General features: G+C 38.5%; 1 protein-coding gene across 8 annotated transcripts in view; it reads left to right on the top strand.

The window, feature by feature from the left end:
- Positions 1-20,225, top strand: part of HECTD4 (HECT domain E3 ubiquitin protein ligase 4) — a 170,685-nt gene that overhangs the window by 21,138 nt on the left and 129,322 nt on the right. Inside the window, exon 1 of one of the 8 annotated variants that reach the window (XM_044930099.2) lies at positions 18,005-18,430. The exons of the other annotated variants lie outside the window; for them this stretch is intronic. The gene's annotated coding sequence lies outside the window, so the exon portion shown is untranslated. Of the gene's footprint in view, positions 1-18,004; positions 18,431-20,225 lie in introns of those variants that run through there. 8 annotated transcript variants of the gene reach the window in all.

Here is a 20,225-nt window from a genome sequence, read left to right as displayed (position 1 = left end):
AAATATTTGCTCTGTAGGGCAGATCAAATATTTTTGTTTTGAGTTTCAATTTTATTTGGACAAGGCTCAAATTTTCTTTTTTTTTTTTAATTTATTTTTAAAAATTTATTGACTGTGCCATGCAGCATGTGGGATGTTAGTTCTCCTACCAGGGATTGAACCCACACCCCCTGTATTGGAAACATGGAGTCTTAACCACTGGACCACCAAGGGAGTCCCCTGGTTATGTCTTTTTTTGTTTTGTTTTGTTTTGTTTTTAAAAATTGAAGTGTAGTTGATGTACAGTATTTTATACAGGTGTACGATGTAGTGATTTACAGTTTTTAAAGGTTATAGTCTATTTATACTTATAAAATATTGGTTATATTCCCCATACTGTACAATATATTCTTATAGCTTATTTCCCCTACATAATAGTTTGTACCTATTAATCCCATACTCCTGTTTTGCCCCTTTCCACTTCCCACTCCCCAGTGGGAACCAGTTTGTTCTCTATGTCTGTGAGTCTGCTTCTATTTTGTTCTAGTCATTAGTTTGTTGTTGTTGTTTTTTTTAGATTACATGTATAGGTGATACCATACAGAATTTTCTTTCTCTGTCTGACTTATTTCATCCTCCAAGTCCATCCATGTGTGCAAAGGCAAAACTTCATTCTTTTAAAAGATCAAATTATTAATATCCATGGTGTCTGAGACTGAGCTAGGATTTGAAATAACCAGCATATACCATGCTTGAGAGTATTTTTGAAGTGAGGACTTAAAATGATTTGAGATTTGAAATGTCATTCCATGGTTTTACTAGGAGCGTTTGAATGATACATCCAGGTTTTCCTCTCTTTCTGTGTCTTTTAGGAGTCAGGCTGAAGAACTTCAGGAAAAAAACCCACCATTACTAATCCTGTTGAGCACGTGTTACATTTTGACACGTCTGGCTGATGAGGTGAAGATTACCCTTCACATTTTAAAAGTTATAGTTCTGTAATGTCACTAAGAAGCAGGTAGATCCTAGGAGGACAGGAAATGAATGTTCTTTCAGCCTAACTTTTCAAAATTTAGAATTTATTTTTGGATTTTGCTTTGATGCATGAAAGGATCTGGTTGTAGTTTTTTTAAATAACTCAATTTATCTCTGTTAACAGTTGTGTTGAAATTCAAGGAAAAGCTTTGTGTTGGAAAATATGAAAGAGAAGAAACTGGAACTCTTTTAGTGGTATAATATGTTCTTCTATGACAGAGCTGGAAAACACTAGTCTCTAAGTGGGTTAATAATTTGAGAGTCTTTTCTCCAAGGTTGTTGTTTACTCTGCTTCATGTCTGACTCTTTTGTGGCCCCATAGACTGTTACTCACGCTTCCACAGTGGCTCAGATGGTAAAGAATCTGCCTGCAATGCAAGAGACCTGGGTTCAATACTTGGGTCAGAATGATCCCCTGGAGGAGAGGATGGCAACCCACTCTAGTATTATTGCCTGGGAAATCTCATAGACAGAGGAGCCCGGTGGGCTACAGTCCATGGGGTCGCAAAGAGTCGGACACAACTAAGCAACAAATATACCCACAGAGACCGTTACCCACCAGGCTCCTTCTGTTTTAGGATTATCCCAGCAAGAATACTGGAGTGAGTTGCCATTTTCTTCTCCAGGGAATCTTCCCGACCAAGGGCTCAAACCCGCATCTCCTGCATTGGCAGGTGGACTTTACCACTGAATCACCAGGGAAGCCCATTCTCCCAGGTACCATGTTTAGAATTTAAGGAAATAGTCCAGGTTTGGAATTAATGGAAATTAATGGAAAGTTCATTAGCCTAGAAAGGTTCCTAGTAAGATACCCTCACCTGTTATTAAGTTGTTCCTTGACTGTAACAAAACCACATACTGGTCCTGAGAACTGCAGAGCTGTCAAGATAATATTGCTAGAGAGAACTCCTTGGAGATCCAGTGGTCAGGACTCCACACTCACTCAGCCGAGTGCCTGGGTTCAATCCCACAAACCACGTGGCGCAGCCAAAAGCAAAAAGATAATATTGCTAGAGAGGTCAGCATTGTTTTAACCTGGTTAATGGTGGCTGCTCGTTAGGGGGCTACCCAGTCTGATTCATACGAAATCCCTGGTGACTTCATCCTTGTCACCAGCGTTTGTTAACCTGAAAACAAGTATGCTTCCAGCCGTTTGGCGACTGACTTGTTGGAATCCTGGTGTTTTCTTCTTGTAGACAAGGTTTCCTCACTGCTCTGCCCCAGTTTCTGCTGTTCAGTTTTTGAGGATCAGAATTATGCTCTCTGTGTTTATAACTCAGATTGACAGTTAAAAAAATGTTTTTCCCTTTGCTTCCTGTATTTTCAAGTGCCTAAATAAAGCAGAGAAAAAATTTTGTTTGTGACTAAGTGTTACTCCGTGGCCATATCCCTATGGGGCCTTGGTATTTTAGTATAGATGATCTGAATGAGGCTCAGCCCTGCAGTGAGCTGGGTTGTGCCCTTCCCTGCTTGTTGTCACTCTTCCTCCCAACCTCCTTTTTATTTCCCTTAGAAGTTTTTTTTTTTTTTAAATAGCCTTGAGGGAGGCTAGGTGATGCTAATGTTTTACTGACTTTTAAAGACAACTTCTCCAGCTTGCTTTTATATCTGAGTGATTACAGCTTGTTTTTGCCTGTCCGGGATTTGAAATGTTAGTAAAATAGATAGGAAACCTTTTACTGAGAAATCTTCAGCTTCCCTGTCCTGATAGGGTTATACTGATGGTCACTTCCTTCTCAGTTTCTGAAATAAATTCACCCGCAATCCAGTTTATCTAAAAATGAGCCTTCAAACTGGACGTTAATGTTACTTTTTTATAGAAGTATAAAAGATGCAGTTCTAGTCAGAAAGTACTTTGTGTGTTTTTTATATTATAGCCCAAGTTTTTTTTAAACCTCCAAAAGAGAAATGGGAGTTTCAATATTCTAAGAAGGCAGGGAAAAATCCCAGTCTTTTGATAAACCAATTTGATATCATAAACTAGAGAAATAGAGGTTTCTTCTTTCAAAAAAGCTCTACTTCTAAAGGATTCTGTTAAGATTAAACAAAGCTTTTAGACCAGAATAAGGAAAAACAGAGGTCTTACATAAAGAAACATCAAGCTTCGTGAAGAAATAAAAGCACAGAAAAAGACTGTCTGGAGCAAATAGAAACTAGGAGGCCTTAAAGCTTGGCTGGAAGGGACAACATAGCTCCCTGGCTTCTTGCTGTCTTTGATTACTTTAGATTTTTATTTATCAAATTGTGCTCTTGGATATTACTTTGGCTAGTAGATTATGTTTCTCAAGCAAGGAATCATGAAAGGATTTTGGTGCCTTACTATTTGAGTTCAAGATGTTAAATGTTCTTGGCTCTTCCCTGGTGGCTCAGTGGTAAAGAATCCACCTGCCAGTGTGGGAGACCTGAGTTCAGTCCCTGACCTGGGAAGATCCCACATGCTGCAGAGCATCTAAGCCCATGCGCCACACTGTTAGGCCTGTGCTCTAGAGCCTGGGAGCTGCCCCTACTGAGCCCACGTGCAGCAACTACTGAAGGCCGTGTGCCCTAAGGCCATTTGCCCTAAAACCACCACAATGAGAGCCCGCACACTGCAACTAGACTGCCATTCACCGTAACTAGAGAAAAAGCCTGTGTAGCAATGAAGACCCAGCACAGCCAAAAATAAATAAATAAAATTTTTAAATGTTCTCAAAGAGTGCATTTGTCTCCTCTTTCTTAGGTCATAACTCATTCTGTTCAGATTTCACAGCATAATCCAAAAGCTTAGGAACTTTCTATTTCTTATAATTAGATGACAGATGATCCTTACCATTTCCTCTTGTCCTTTCATCAGTTTCTCATTGTTATCCTGTCGTCTTATTTGAATAGATGCAGGTAAATAGTAGAAAGAAATCAAGAAGTGAAAGACCAGCTTGGATATAGCCTTGTCATTAGGTATAGTTTCTGTGTATATAGAAACTATGTATTTCTATACCATCAGAAATAATCCCCAAAATGACATCCTCATCAACTTCACAAAGTAAAATCTACCCTCAAAAACTTATTTACAAGCTTTCCCTTTTTTATATAATCTAATATTCAGAAAACGAAGATCATGGCATCTGGTCCCATCAGTTCATGGGAAATAGATGGGGAAACAGTGGAAATAGTGTCAGACTTTATTTTTTGGGCTCCAAAATCACTGCAGATGGGGATTGCAGCCATGAAATTAAAAGACACTTACTCCTCAGAAGGAAAGTTATGACCAACCTAGATAGCATATTCAAAAACAGAGACATTACTTTGCCAACAAAGGTCCGTCTAGTCAAGGTTATGGTTTTTCCAGTAGTCATGTATGGATATGAGAGTTGGACTGTGAAGAAAGCTGAGTGCTGAAGAATTGATGCTTTTGAACCGTGGTGTTGGAGAAGACTCTTGAGAGTCCCTTGGACTGCAAGGAGATCCAACCAGTCCATTCTAAAGGAGATCAGTCCTGGGTATTCTTGGGAAGGAATGATGCTAAAGCTGAAACTCCAGTACTTTGGCCAGCTCATGTGAAGAGTTGACTCATTGGAAAAGACTCTGATGCTGGGAGGGATTGGGGGCAGGAAGAGAAGGGGATGACAGAAGATGAGATGGCTGGATGGCATCACTGACTCAATGGACGTGAGTTTGAGTGAACTCCGGGAGTTGGTGATGGACAGGGAGGCCTGGTGTGCTACAATTCATGGGGTCGCAAAGAGTGGGACATGACTGAGCGACTGAACTGAACTGAATATTCAGTAACAGTATTTCATCTAGCATAGGTTTCCGTTGGATGTTTCTGATTTATTCTTAGGCTTTTCCATTGGCTTGCTGGCCTCCTAATCTTAGGCTAGCAAGGATTGTACCTAGTCATCTTATTTTGGGTTTTTCTTTCTTTTTTCCATGTTTTTACTTTTAAGGGACCTCAAGTAGCCAAAACTAAACAGATGCCTTATGTTTATTGACGATTTTACTGTTTCTAAGTCATATGGAAACCATGACATATTTTAAATTTCCTGATGTATTTTAAGAGCCAGGCATTCTGTAAAATAAAAAATAAAAACCTTCTTAATCAGAAATTTCCCTATAACTGCATGTACATTTGTGAATGAGAGCCACTCAATCTACTTATTATCCACAGTATGGTATGTTTGCTGAATATTTATTTGTTAAATTGAATGAAAGCATCAATATATGAGAGAGAATGGGCATATTAAAACAGGTTTAGTCACATTTCTGAGTGGTTGCTAGATAGGAATCATTCTGTCTTTGTGTTAAAGACTAGGAACCTGAGGAACAGAAAGATTAGTGACTATCATAATTTAGGTTAGACTTTTTGCCTCTTAACACACTAAGTGTGTTTTCTCTGTTAAGCTGTGTTACAAAGTCAGCACACACGGCTGGCCTTGGTAATGAAATCAAGTGCATTGGCCCAATTTAAGTCAGGCCATGTAGCATACAAATAGGTAAAAATATTCTCTTATGATCTCTCATGATTTATCTGTAGCTTTAACAGGGGAAAAAACCAACTAAACATGCTAAATTAAAAACTATCATTTTTACCCCCTTCTCTAGAAATGTCTGTTTATTAAAGCATGAGATTCATTTCTATCTCTCCATTTGTCCCTATGGGTAGCTGATAGGTCTAGAACTCTCCAGAGTTGTCTTTTTTGGGGTACCTGCTTAAATTGTCATCTTTCTTAAACCTCCCACCTGTTTTGTTTTGTTTTTTTAACTATTTAAAGATTCTGTAGGTTGGTTACCTAGAGGAGACCTCCGTGGTGTTGTGAGCCATATTCTGAGATAGCAGAAGGAGGGCCAGCTGTGTCCTTATCTGTGTCCTGACAGACACTGTAAATGAACTCCACCCTGGTATATTTGGTGAGAGGCGATAGTGTGTCCTAGTTGATGACGACTTCTGGTCCCTCCCTGCACTGGGGACCTCTGTCCTCATAGGAAGTTTGATTTACTTTGGAAGCAAAGAGATTTGAATTCTTTGTGAACACTAATGAAGTGAGGCAGATAGGCTGGGCAAGGGCCGGTTACTTGATGCATCTACACAGAAAGCTGGGTTCAGATCATTCAGATCTGCAAGGTATAGAAAATAACCCCAAAGTATAGAAAATAATCCCCGAACTGAACTGATGGCTATAACGGGAAATGAGGTAGCTAAAAAACGAAGGTGATGGTTTATGCTGCCATTCACACTCTGTTGGATTTCTGACACAGGATGAAGCTCTTTCTTAGGGATACTAAAAGGCCCTTAATGTAGATTGAACCACAGTTTAGTATTTGGTTCCAACTAACTGGGCTAGTTGTGTTAGCCCAAAGAGCTGACCCAGCCCTCTCACGTAAAGGTCTTAATAAACAGGAGAGCAAAGGGTGGTATGATGTGCAGCCAGAGCTTTGGCATCATAAATCAGAGCTGATTGCACGTGGACAGTGAAAACTGAGGGGTGTGTCTTGCTGACAGCCTTAACCTTTTAAAATTGGATTATTTTCTGACAATGAAATTCACTTATTCACTTGAGGGACACTTGAGGGATTCTTTTGAAAAATGAATTCATCCAAGAACAGTAAAGTGTAAAATTTTGTTAGATAAAAATATACTGAGAAATTGGGGGGTTCTCTTCCTTGGCTTTATATCCTTAATAAAGAAAAACAAAATAGACACTTTAAACCTCTAAGAAACAAAGCCTGGAATTTGCATGATAGACTACTTAGAAGGTTAGGAGGATATGACAGTATTGCTTCCTAAATCAATGAAATCAAAACAAGAAGTTATACAAAATATTTTTTTTTTTTTCTGGTAGCACATGCTGTTTCCTCAGAAATGATCATTACCTCCTCCTTGCAGCATGTTGTGAGAACGGCATGTTTATTTGGGGATGTAAATCTAAAAAGACATTTGATACCAAAATAAAAAATGCTGTATATTTATTACCAGCCCCCCCCCCAATAGAAAAATTTTCAGGGATATAACATTATTTAAGGTATTCTCAACATTATTGCTTTTCTAGAATTAAGTAGGTTTCTTTAGTCAGTTTGTTTTTTTTTTTCCTTTGCACACAGACCTTGCCAAAAATAAAATCCTCCTACACTGGCTCATCCAGTTTTACTCTGTAACATTCCAGGCACTGTTTCTAGGAAGAGGTTAAAATTAAGAATCAAGTACTTCCTGCTGACCACCACATTGGTGCTGCCACAGCTGAGTGCTGCACCAATTTCTTTTGCCATCTGTTCTCAGCATAGAGAAGTTGAGATTCATTCAACTAGGGAGAAGCCAAACTAGATGTTTTACCTGACTTCTTTCCCAAGAAGCACGGCTTATTTTTGCCAATTAGAGTCTTCACTGTAGAATAATTTGACATGGAAATATGATGCAAGAAGTTTTTAAATGTGGATTTTGGGGTATTTCATTCTAGGCATCTCTATAATTTTTTTAAGTTAGTAAAAGCATTTTTTTGTTTTGTAACCTGCTTTATTTATTTACCTGATGTTGTATTTTAAGTGTTCTTCCCATGATATCATATCCACCCATCTCCCCAATTCAAAGGCAATTTGTGCTTATTGTACACAACTTGGAAAATAAAAAAAAAAGAAGTCAACCATAATTTATCCACTCTAAGGATTTTGAACCTGTTCCTCCTCTCCCTCCCCCCACCATATATACGCATAATATATACACATGTACATAAAACATACACGCACATTTGAAAAATAAGATCATGCTCTAACATTTTAGTGAATGTAAATTTTAGGTTTTTGATCCATCGTTCTGATTGATAAAACAAGCAGGAGCATCATAAAGCCTATTTCAAAGACAGTCTAGAATCTTCTTGATGAGGTTTATTTCTCTCAACCCTAAAATTGGTCAGTTCCTTACATCTTACTTTAGAGGTTTTTGACAAAAATAGAAAGGGGCTAGGGTCACCCAGATAAAATATATAGTCCTCTCAATGCATCCTCTTGTAGACCACTTTATTTAAAGTGTTAATCTACTTTATTTCTTTTCCCTTTTAATTTTTTCATTTACCTTTTTATTTCTATTTCTTTCTTTTAATTTATTTTTCAATTGGAGGGAAATTGCTTTACAAGTTTGTGCTGGTTTCTGCCATACAGCAATGCAAATCAGTCGTAATTATCTATATTACTTTATTTCTTAATATCAAAGCTTGGCCTTTGAAAACATTCAGCCTTTACGTTCACGGTGTTCCACCCTTGTCTCTCTATGGTTTGTCCAAACTCAGACGTGAACTATCTCTACTCAAGCCTGGGGAAAGGACTTGGCAGAGCCAAGGAAGTGACAGGCTGGAAAAGCTCAAGCAGGGAATTCTGTGTATTGTCCTATTACACGTCACCCATATAAATGGAATGTGTTTATAGTTCATATGGCAAGCAATTGGCATGAACACAAGCACAGCTTGGGCCAACATACTGTCCTTATGTTCTAAATCAGCAATTCTTAACACCTGCCATGGGGCCCCCTCTCCTTCTGCCCCAAGCATCACTGTGTTAGGAAATCAGGGTGACTGAGGAAGAGTATGATATGTCTTTTGGCTTTGTTTGAATAGAAGGAAGGTGGTAAATCATAGCTCCAAGTTCTGTCCACTAGGTCTGATATTATTCCTTATATCAATATGCATATTGATGATTAATGGTAAGAAAGTGAAGTGCAAATAAATTCCTTATTTAATCTGACTTAGTATTACCAATCCTGAGTTTCACTTTTTAAAGAGCCTACTTGACAGATGCCAAATCATTTATCATCAGAGGTTTTTTTCAGCTTATTGAAGTATGATTGACAAAGAATTTAAATGCAACATTTGTCCTCTCCATGAATACACACACACACACACACACACAGAGTATAATGAATGATACGTATTTATGGAAAAAGACACTGAGGTAAGAAGAAATTTGGGCCCACAAGGATTGCAAACTGTAGTCAGAAGGTCAGATTCAACCCATAGGCTTTGTTTGGCATGCAGAGTTTTACGAAATATTTGAATGCCTTTAGGAGGAACTCCCAATTTCCAGTTTGTGGTGGACCTCACCATTGCCTGTGTATATGTACGTGAAAGTGAAAAATGGAAGTGTTAGTTGCTCAGTCTTGTCTGACTATTTTGCGACCCCATGGACTGTAGCCCTCCAGGCTCCTCTTTCCATGTAATTCTCCAGGCAAGAATACTGGAGTGGGTGATCATTCCCTTCTCCAGGGGATCTTCCCAACACAAGGATCAAACCCAGGTCTCCTGCATTGCAGGTGGATTCTTTACTGTCTGAACCACCAGGGAAGCCCCATATATGTATAGATGGAATACTAATTCAAGAATTGATAACCTGTTTCTACTGGGAAATCTCTTATTTAGGAATGTGAAATTCCATATCTTATTTTCCCCTATTTTCAAAATGAGTGTAACAGAGTAGGGAGGTCACTGAACTCATTCTCCTGCTCCTTCCTCCTTTCCTCAACCATGATTTCCCCAGTTTGTGGTTCGGGAAAACAAGCTGACAGTGACTCTCATCAGAGCAATTGTGGAGGTTGTAGAAATTCAGGATCTATGACAGCCTCAATACAAAAGCTGTGTCTCCTGCTTTGTGTTATATAGTCTTTTGCTCTCTTTGGAAATCCAAGGGTGACTTCAACCATAGATTGTCCTGGTTTTCTTTTCTGTTTTGCAGAATATAGTATCTGACATTTAAACAGTTCATACCAACTAGGGCCAGTTTGTATGCGGCAATAAGCTTCATCCTAAACAAAAAGTTTGGGTGATAGCAGAGGATGGACAGATCTTCCAAGTTATAGCTTGTAAGAATTACTGAGACACCTGTTAAATATAGAGATTTCCAGGTCCATGTTAGAAGGTGTAGGGGAGCATGTTTTTTAAACTAGTGTTCAAGATTATTCTGAACATGTGTGGAAATACTGGTGGTGTGGTTCAGAATGTGGACTTGAGTTTACAGACTACCTTTTAATCCAAGTTCACCGTTTACTAGTGAAGTGATTTTGGTCATTGCTTTAACCTGGTAAACCAGCCATTTCCTATTGGTTGATTTACACTATTGCAGGTGTATAGCAAAGTGAATTCAGTTATATATTTTTTATATACACTCTTTTTCAGACTCTTTTCCATTATAATCTTATATAGGTTATTACAAGGTATTGAATATAGTTCCCTGTGCTGTATAGTTGGTCCTTGTTGTTGATCTGTTTTAAATATAGTAATGTGTATTTGTTCATTCCAAATTCCCAATTTGTCCCTTTCTTCCAAAGCAGTCATTTTCTTACCTAGAGGAGCTGTTGCACTACTTAACAGCACTATTGCTTACCCACCTCATGCTATGATTTTCAGATTAAGAACCATGGTGAATGGAACTTTCTTGGCACAGCTTCTGGCACATAAACATTTGGTAAATTTTGTAAATGTAGTTCCCTCACTACTAAACAGTTCCATTCTGTGAGCTCCTGAACTACAGTTTTCTAGTGCCTTTTGGAAAGACATTTGCTTTGTACTCTTTCTAAAATAACTTCTTATAGGGAACTATATTCAATATCCTATGATAAGCCATAATGAGAAAGAATAGGAAAAAAGAATGTATATACACACACACAAACATATAACTGAATCATTTTACTGTGCAGCAGAAATTAACACAACATTGTAAATCAACTATACTTCAATTTTTAAAAATGAAGAAATCTTTAAAAATAAAGTAATTCTTATAAATGTAATGCATGTTCTCTGGGGAAAATTTGAAAAAGCAAAAGGAATATAAATGTACTCCATAATTTGATGAATTTATTTCCAGTCTTTGTAGGCAAGTGTTATAATGTGATTAATATATAACGAGGAATTTTCTGTTGTAAAATACTTTATTGTTCTCAAATTGCTTATTTTGCTATTTATGTTTGTGTTTCTTTCTTTATTCTGGTTGGTTAGTTTTTGGTTGTTCTTATAGATACGGTTTAGAGCCTTGTTTATTGTTTTTGTATTGTTTGATCATGATTTTTTTTCTTAATCCAAACATTTTGTATGCAATAAGAAAACTCAAGATAGTTCAGAGACCTACAGCCATTTTTGTTTCCAGTCTCCTTACTTTTTTGTTAGTACCCTTGTGCCTCTGCTTTGTTGAGCTTTTTATGAACTCTGAGTGAAGCTAGTTTTGGAATTTGTATTTTGAACAGAGACATTGCCGCTTTGTTTAGTTTCTCACAGTGTGGCTGTTTACCAGGCCGTGTTCTTTATGCTGAACACTCATCCAAGTTGTTCCGGAAATCACTGAGCCAATTATAACACCCCTGCAGTTTTTGGTTTACAGCTTTGGTTGTTTCACTAAAACAGGACATTGTAGGATACTTCTGTGGTGGTTGATTTTTCTCCTTGAAGCCATTAAGAGTTGGAAATGCTTTGGAGTTAAAATTTTGAGTTTTCCCAAGAGTAACAGTTCTAAGTAAATGGAAATCAGTTATTACAAAAATTTAAGTGATCTGCAAGCTTGCTTGAGGAATTCTTGGGAGAGATACTGAGGGTTCACACTCTGCCCTATTCAAATCCCATTCCGTTGTCCCTCACCCTAATTGGTCTCTTCCAAGTATGTTCATCTCAGCTCTTGGCTTATTTGCTCACAGAGCCTGTAGATGCTGCCTATAGAAGATATGTAGTATTGTCCTTTTTTTTTCGTATCAGTGTTGTTATATGCATGTTTTTGCAACTTGTATTTTTTATACTCAGTATATCTTAGAGCTTGATTCATATGTGTGTATTTGAATTATATATATGAATATGAACTTCTTGCCTGGAGAATCCCGGGGACAGGGGAGCCTGATGGGCTGCAGTCTATTGGGTCGCACAGAGTCGGACACGACTAAAGCGACTTAGCAGCAGCAGCAGCAGCATGAGTTATATATAATTATATATGACCTGTGTATATATATGGCATGGATTATATATAACTATTTTACATAATTCATATGAATTGTATATAATTATATATATATACAAATTGCTTATTTATTTATATGACTTTCTCAGCCTCATTCTTTTAAACTTCTTCAGAGATTATTTAGCCCTTCTCTTGCTGATAGACATTTCAGATTGATTCCAATTTTTCTCCAGTACAATGCTTAATGTCTTTATATCTCCAAATGTTTCTGAATCCTCACAGTGCTTATCAGTACTTTGTACATGAGAAGCCACATCAGAAATAAAGTTTGTTGAATGAATTTGAAGAATGTGGGTTTATTTATTTATAAATGGAATTCATTAGTATTTGTCAAAGTAGCAATATTATAAAAAATTTTGAAGTATAGTTTAGAGATAATATCAGTATCATTAACAACCTATATGCTCATGCTAGTTGAACCCCTGTACAATAAATCTATGTAAAAAAATATTTTTAACCTAGTTGGTGGAAATTTATTTTCTGTTAAATTTGTTGCAGCATATTTCCTGTGCAATGAAAAAAAATGACATTTCTTTGGAAGTGATTTTGTCTGTAGTTTTAAGAGTTTTAGTGAAATTCTAAAATTGCACTTATATGATTTTGAAGAAAAAGAAGGAGCTGTAATTCCTGGGTACAGAGTGTTGTAAGTTAAATATACATTGATGTGGTAAATTGTAGTGTTTTTCAAATAAATTTCCAAAATGTAAAATGTTTAATGTTTCATTTTGTTGTCTGTTGCATTACTTACTAGAGAGAGGATTTCTTTGGTAAAAAACTGTACTGCAAAGAGAAACTTGGACTTTAGACATTTTGTGATGTTTTAAGGACATAGGTATAACATGGAATAGTTTGGTATATGTGGTTTGGGCAGCAAAAATCAATCTACAGTCTCACAGTTAAAATCCATAATGAAATAGGTCTTTTTCATGTGTTCCTCCTTTATCATACCTAGGGAAGGACTCTGTAACTCAGAAGTGAAGTAAAATCTGCATTAAGAGGGGGAATTTTATGTATTTTGCTGTCATAATTTATAAAACTCTTAGAAATTTGAAGGTATAGGTTCCAGATAGAGACCATAAAGTGCATTTTTTTCCCCTAATCATGGGACAGGACCCAGTAGCTCAGCAATGAATCATCTGTTTTTCAGATCTCAAGAGTAAAGCTATAGATTTTGAGCCTATTTAGGTTTTCGAATGTTCAGATGAGAGGAAAATGGATGAGCAGACCTTTGGAGTTGATAGCCCTATGTAGTTATTTTGGAAGAGCAGCGTTTGACAAGAATTCATTTCTCCAGAAAGTTGCCTTTAGACAAACCTTTTTTACCCATAAGTTTCTGGATTTATCTCTGTTTTGCTAAGATAGGAGTTGAATAAGTAATATAGTTAAGCTTTGTGTCACCTTTTTATCTATAGATTTATTCGTGTATTATAGATTTATTGCTTCCTGTCCCCAACAACATATTAAGTCTTAGCTACAAAAGGTACATTTAATTTTAGCTAGTTGGATAGTTTTTCTGAACATTTGTTCTTTGTAGACCGAGAGAGACAGATGGATTTGAATTCTAAAGTGGGGTCTTTTGAGTTAGTAGAAGAAATAACCAGTAAAGTGATAGACAAGGTTTCCAGGCAGTTCTAATTAGTCAGACACAGCTGTGAGCAGGAATTGATGAGAAGGGCACAATTCAATGGCATAGAAGATGCAATATTTCTCATTTTCTTAGATGTACTTAGTGGTCAGCCATGGTCATTGGTCATTTTTGAATAGTTGCTGGGTTGCCTGTTCATGTTTTTACCTAACTCAGCCAAACAATTACAGGCTACAGATCTAGAAATTAACATCTCTGGTCTTACAATCAAAATATGGATGACTGATTTTAGCTTCTTTGTTCATGTTGACTAGAGGAAGATGAGGTCAGGAGTCTCATTAGAAGCCTGGGGACTTCTCTGTGGCTGCGACTCCGAATTCCCAATCTGAGGGCCTGGGATTGATCCCTGGTCAGGGAACTAAATCCCACATGCCACAACTAAAGACCCCACGGGCTGCAACTAAGAGCTGCTGCTACTGCTGCTGCTAAGTTGCTTCAGTCGTGTCTGACTCTGTGCGACCCCATAGATGGCAGCCCACCAGGCTCCTCTGTCCCTGGGATTCTCCAGGCAAGAATACTGGAGTGGGTTGCCATTTCCTTCTGCATGTTTTGTTTGAGGGGCACTTATGTGCACTCTTGGGTAGCATCTTTAGTCATTTGCTCCTCAGTAAATATTTATTGAGCACCTGTTACCTGCCAGGTTCTCTGGTGCTTGGGATACATTAAGGAACAGAATAGACAAAGTTGTAATCCGTATTGACAGAGAAAAACATTTTTTTTTCAATTAATATGAACTAATGTTAAGGACTGGAAAAGGTCAGTTTTCATTCCAATCCCGAAGAAAGGCAATGCCAAAGAATGCTCAAACTACTGCACAATTGCACTCATCTCACACTAGTAAAGTAATGCTCAAACTTCTCCAAGCCAGGCTTCAGCAATACATGAACCGTGAACTTCCAGATGTTCAAGCTGGTTTTAGAAAATGCAGAGGAACCAGAGATCAAATTGCCAACATATGCTAGATCATGGAAAAAGCAAGAGAGTTCCAGAAAAACATCTATATCTGCTTTATTGACTATGCCAAAGCCTTTGACTGTGTGGATCACAATAAACTGTGGAAAATTCTGCAAGAGATGGGAATACCAGACCACCTGACCTGCCTCTTGAGAAATCTATATGCAGGTCAGGAAGCAACAGTTAGAGCTGGACATGGAACAACAGACTGGTTCCAAATAGTAAAAGGAGTACGTCAAGGCTGTATATTGTCACCCTGCTTATTTAACTTCTATGCAGAGTACATCATGAGAAATGTTGGGCTGGAAGAAGCACAAGCTGGAATCAGGATTGCCGGGAGAAATATCAGTAACCTCAGATATGCAGATGACACCACCCTTATGGCAGAAAGTGAAGAGGAACTAAAAAGCCTCTTGATGAAAGTGAAAGAGGAGAGTGAAAAAGTTGGCTTAAAGCTCAACATTCAGAAAACGAAGATCATGGCATCCGGTCCCATCACTTCATGGGAAATAGATGGGGAAACAGTGGAAACAGTGTCAGACTTTATTTTTCTGGGCTCCAAAATCACTGCAGATGGTGACTGCAGCCATGAAATTAAAAGACGCTTACTCCTTGGAAGGAAAATTATGACCAACCTATATAGCATATTCTGAGAAGGCAATGGCACCCGACTCCAGTACTCTTGCCTGGAAAATCCCATGGATGGAGGAGCTGGGTGGGCTGCCGTCTGTGGGGTCGCTGGGAGTCGGACACGACTAAGCGACTTCACTTTCACTTTTCACTTTCATGCATTGGAGAAGGAAATGGCAACCCATTCCAGTGTTCTTGCCTGGAGAATCCCAGGGACAGGGGAGCCTTATGGGCTGCCATCTATGGGGTCACACAGAGTCGGACATGACTGAAGTGACTTAGCAGCAGCAGCAGCAGATAGCATATTGAAAAACAGACATATTACTTTGCCAACAAAGGTCCATCTAGTCAAGGCTATGGTTTTTCCAGTGGTCATGTATGGATGTGAGAGCTGGACTGTGAAGAAAGCTGAGCGCCGAAGAATTGATGCTTTTGAACTGTGGTGTTGGAGAAGACTCTTGAGAGTCCCTTGGACTGCAAGGAGATCCAACCAGTCCATTCTGAAGGAGGTCAGCCCTGGGATTTCTTTGGAAGGAATGATGCTGAAGCTGAAACTCCAGTACTTTGGCTACCTCATGGGAAGAGTTGACTCATTGGAAAAGACTCTGATGCTGGGACGGATTGGGGGCAAGAGGAGAAGGGGACAACAGAGGATGAGATGGCTGGATGGCATCACTGACTCGATGGACGTGAGTCTGAGTGAACTCCAGGAGTTGATGATGGACAGGGAGGCCTGGCGTGTTGCGATGCATGGGGTCGCAGAGTCGGACACGACTGAGCGACTGAACTGAACTGGTTCTAAAACCTTTGCTGGAACACCCTGTCCCTAGATCCTCCTGTGTGTGCCTGGCTCTTTCCCATCATTTAGGTCTTACATAGAATGTCACCTCCTCAAAGAAGGAGATCAGTCCTGTGTGTTCTTTGGAAGGAATGATGCTAAAGCTGAAACTCCAGTACTTTGGCCACCTCATGCGAAGAGTTGACTCATTGGAAAAGACTCTGATGCTGGGAGGGATTGGGGGCAGGAGGAGAAGGGGACGACAGAGGATGAGATGGCTGGATGGCATCACCAACTCGATGGATATGAGTCTGCGTGAACTCCGGGAGTTGGTGAGGACAGGGAGGCCTGGCGTGCTGCGATTCATGGGGTCGCAAAGAGTTGGACACAATTGAGGGACTGAACTGAACTGAACTGAATGTTATTTAAGGGGCTTCCCTGAAGGCTCAGCAGTAAAGAATCTGCCTGCAATGCAGGACGCACAGGTTCGATTCCTGGGTGGGTAAGATCCCCTGGAGAAGGGAGTGGCAGCCCGCTGCAGTATTCTTGCCTGGGGAATCCCATGGACAGAGGAGCCTGGTGGGCTACAGTCCACGGGGTGGTGAAGAGTCAGACATGACTGAGCGACTGAGCACACAGGCAATGTTATTGTGTGCTTTCTACCTGCCAAGTGCTTTGCTCAGTGCTTTATTTCAGGGGAAGCCATCAAAACATGCTGAGATTTAAGTGCAGAGGATGAAAAGAGGAATGAATCTAAGTGTGCACCCTCAAGAAGTTTACAGTCTATCAGAATCCCTCTGGTAACAGTATCTATAGAACTTAATTTTAATTGAGCATATTAGAATCCCTCCAATGCACAACTCAGGATTGACAAATTTTGCAAACCAGACTGTTTCCCTAATGGGAAGTTGTTCGTCAAACTTAATGTCAGGTGGCAGTAGTTAGTTAGGCTACTAACTAATTACAATTAGTTAGGCATACATTCAATCAAGTGTTTACTATAGAGCAGGGTTTTTCAGCCTCAGCCAGATAACTCTCTATTGTGGGGGCTTCTCTGTACATTATATGATGTTTAGCAGCGTCCCTGGCCTCTACTCAGTAGATGTCAGTTTCTATACTTGTGACAACCAAAAATATTCCTAGTCATTGCCAAACGTCCCCTGGGAGTCACAGAGAGTCTCTGCTCTAGGCGTTCGTGTCCCTGGACAATCAGAAGCTCTTCCAGGAGGCAAAGCCAATGGCAGCATCACCCAACATTTAGCTTGTGCCACCAGCTCACTCTGTTCCTACAAATGTGAACTGCTTGGGCTCCTCACACCTTATACTGGAAATACAATCCTGTACAGTGACAGTGTATCTGCAGTGTCACTAAGTGCTTATCAGCGGTGGGGATAATGATCTTGATCTGCTTTTCAGAGCTAGAATAATCAGTGGGAATTGCATTTTTTATTATTAAATTTATTATGAAGTCAAATAGTATATATGTGAGGTATACATAAGTATAACTTTGAATCTATACATAAAATAATTTTTTAAAATATGTATTCTGTTTTTCCACCACCCAATTAAGAAGTGGGTCCTGACCAATACCTTTAAAGACCCCTGCAATGCTGTACCATCCAACCCTCCATCTCTCCCACATAGGAAGCACTGTCCTGAATTTTGTGTTTGCTCTTCATTATTGTTTTCTCATATTATGCACACAACTCTAAACATTACAGAGCTCAGTTTTGTGTGTTTTAAGACCTTATTATATAAATGTAGTATGCCATAATATGTTTTTTGTGACTTGCTCTTTTTTCTGTCCTACATGTGTTCTGGGATTCTTCATGTCTCTGTGTGTAGCTGTACTTTTATTTTCACTGATGTGTAATTATATGAATACATCACAGTGTGTCCATTTTGTTGCTGAATGTTTGAGTGGTTTCCAGTTTTGTTGTGGCTGTAAACAACGGTTCTGTGACTCTTCTTGTACTTGTCATCTGGTGTTCATGTGCAAGAGTTTCTGCAGGGAATTACCCAGGAGTGGATGGCTGTATTCTAGGCTCTATCTGTGGAGCAGGCTGAAGGATGGCTCCCAAAGATATCAGATCCTAATGCCTGGAGCCTGTAAATGTTATCTTATGTGGAAAGAGGATCTTTGCAGATGTGATTAAGTTAAAGATCTTGAGCTGGGGAGATTATCCTAGATTATCAGGAGGGCCATGAACACAATCACAGATGTCCTTAATAAAGGAAAGGCTGATGGAGATTCCTCGGAGTACAAGTGGAGAAAGCCATGTAATCACAGAGACAGAAACTGAAGTGATGTAGCCACAGCTGAGGGCACCAGCGGCCAGCCAGAGGTGGAGGAACCAAGAGACACACAGTTTCCCTGAGCCTCTGGATGGAGTTCGGCTCTGCCAACACCTTGAATTTGGCCCACTGATACTGATTTTGGACTTCTGGCCTCCAGAACTGTAAGAAAATAAATATCTGTTGTTTTAAGCCACTAAGTATGATGATTTGTTATAGCAGCTGCTGCGAACTAAAACGATGCTTTTTCATTTGGACAATGCCAATTGTTTTTTAAGGTGTTTGTGTACCAATTTCTGTTTCCACCAAAAGTGTCTCAAAATTCCTGTTGTTTTGACATTCTTCTCAGCACTTAGGTATTTTTGCATTTTACCAATAAGAGATTTTTCTAAGCAAGTATATTAAATTTGGTGTAAACTTTGAAAATTTTAGTCTAGAATGCAAAAACAAGCAAAAAACTGAATATGCTAATAAGGTAAAAATGTTGATATTGAATACTATAATAATGAAGATAAGGGGTTTGGCTAAATTGATAAATATGCTATAGATACTGTATTATACTTATTATTTCTCTTGCCTTATCTCCTAACCACTGAACTTAGTATGTTCTCTACACACTCTTCTTTCTCTTGAAAATAATCCAGTGATGGGGGACTTCCATTTTGGTCCAGTGGCTCAGATTCCAAGTTCCCAATGCAGAGGACCCCCAGTTCGATCCCTGATCAGGGAACTAGGTCCCGTAGACCATAACTAAACGATAATTAAAGATCCCATGTGCCACTGCTAAGACCTGGCACAGCCAAATGAATAAATATTTTAAAATATAAGCTGTTTGGACTTAACTTTAAAAAATATCTACTGATTCTTTGGTACTCATTATGAGTCAGCATGCCCTTTAGTTGCTGTTTGCTTTGTTTCTGTTTTTACTGTATCCCATGTTAAATCTTTTCGGCTAAACATAAATTGGTAAAATAGTATTTTGTGGAGGATGGGCGGTGGGCAGTAATTATAAACTATTTGCTCAATAAAATAGTGTATTTCTGTATGTATTTTGAGCGAACAGATGTTTAGTCATCAGTCTCAGAAAATGTTACCATTCCTTTGTCTCATGAATTATGTTGTTTGATGATAAACATATTGCCCATACTAACAATAATTGTAAATACCTTAGGGATGAATTGCTTTTGGCAGTTTAAAAAATAATTTTAAAACATATATCCTCATTTGATTAATTTGTTTCTTTTGGGTTCCTTAAGGGTACACATTTAACCAGATATATTTACTTAGGAAACTGGATGAATCATAGTTGTTTGTAACAGTTTTGAGAGGCCCAAGAAAAAGTTTCTATTAGCAAAATTAAGTGGCAAATTGAGATTATGGAATCCTAGCATTGGGAGAGGAAATTTTTATCTGCCATTTATAAGAACTGGAATAAAATCTAGTTTCTTCTTGATTGTGCCCAATGGTGGGGCTCTTATAACCTCTTCAGCTTTTGGTTTTGACAAGCTTTTTTTTTTTTTTTTTTTTTTTTTTTACCAAAACCCTTTTCTTATAAAAAAAATTTGGACAATTATCCCCAAATATTAAAGTAGACGGAGGTACATAACAAACCCTTAGGTACCTATCACCAACGTTACCAGTTTTCAACACATAGCCAATCTTCTTTCAGCTATACTGCCGCCTGTTTTCTCTCTTTCTCATATTATTCCCATATTATTTTAAAGTAAATACATGACATCCTATCACTTTATCCATAAATGTTTCAGTATGTATCTAAAGAGGTGAGGAATCCTTAAAAACAATCATAATCTTTTATATCTTTAACTTTTTAAAATATAATTAAATATGTAGACAGCATTTGCATTTCCAGTGGTCTTATGATTGTGCTAATATTTTTAAAAAGATTGGTTGTTTAAATCAGGATATAAATAGGACACACAATGACACTGGTTGATTTTT

Source organism: Bubalus bubalis, chromosome 17 (genome assembly GCF_019923935.1).
Source record: "Bubalus bubalis isolate 160015118507 breed Murrah chromosome 17, NDDB_SH_1, whole genome shotgun sequence".
NCBI classification, from domain to species: Eukaryota; Metazoa; Chordata; class Mammalia; order Artiodactyla; family Bovidae; genus Bubalus; species Bubalus bubalis.
Note: the sequence above shows the minus strand (reverse complement) of the source record. Positions and strands in the feature narration are given on the sequence as shown.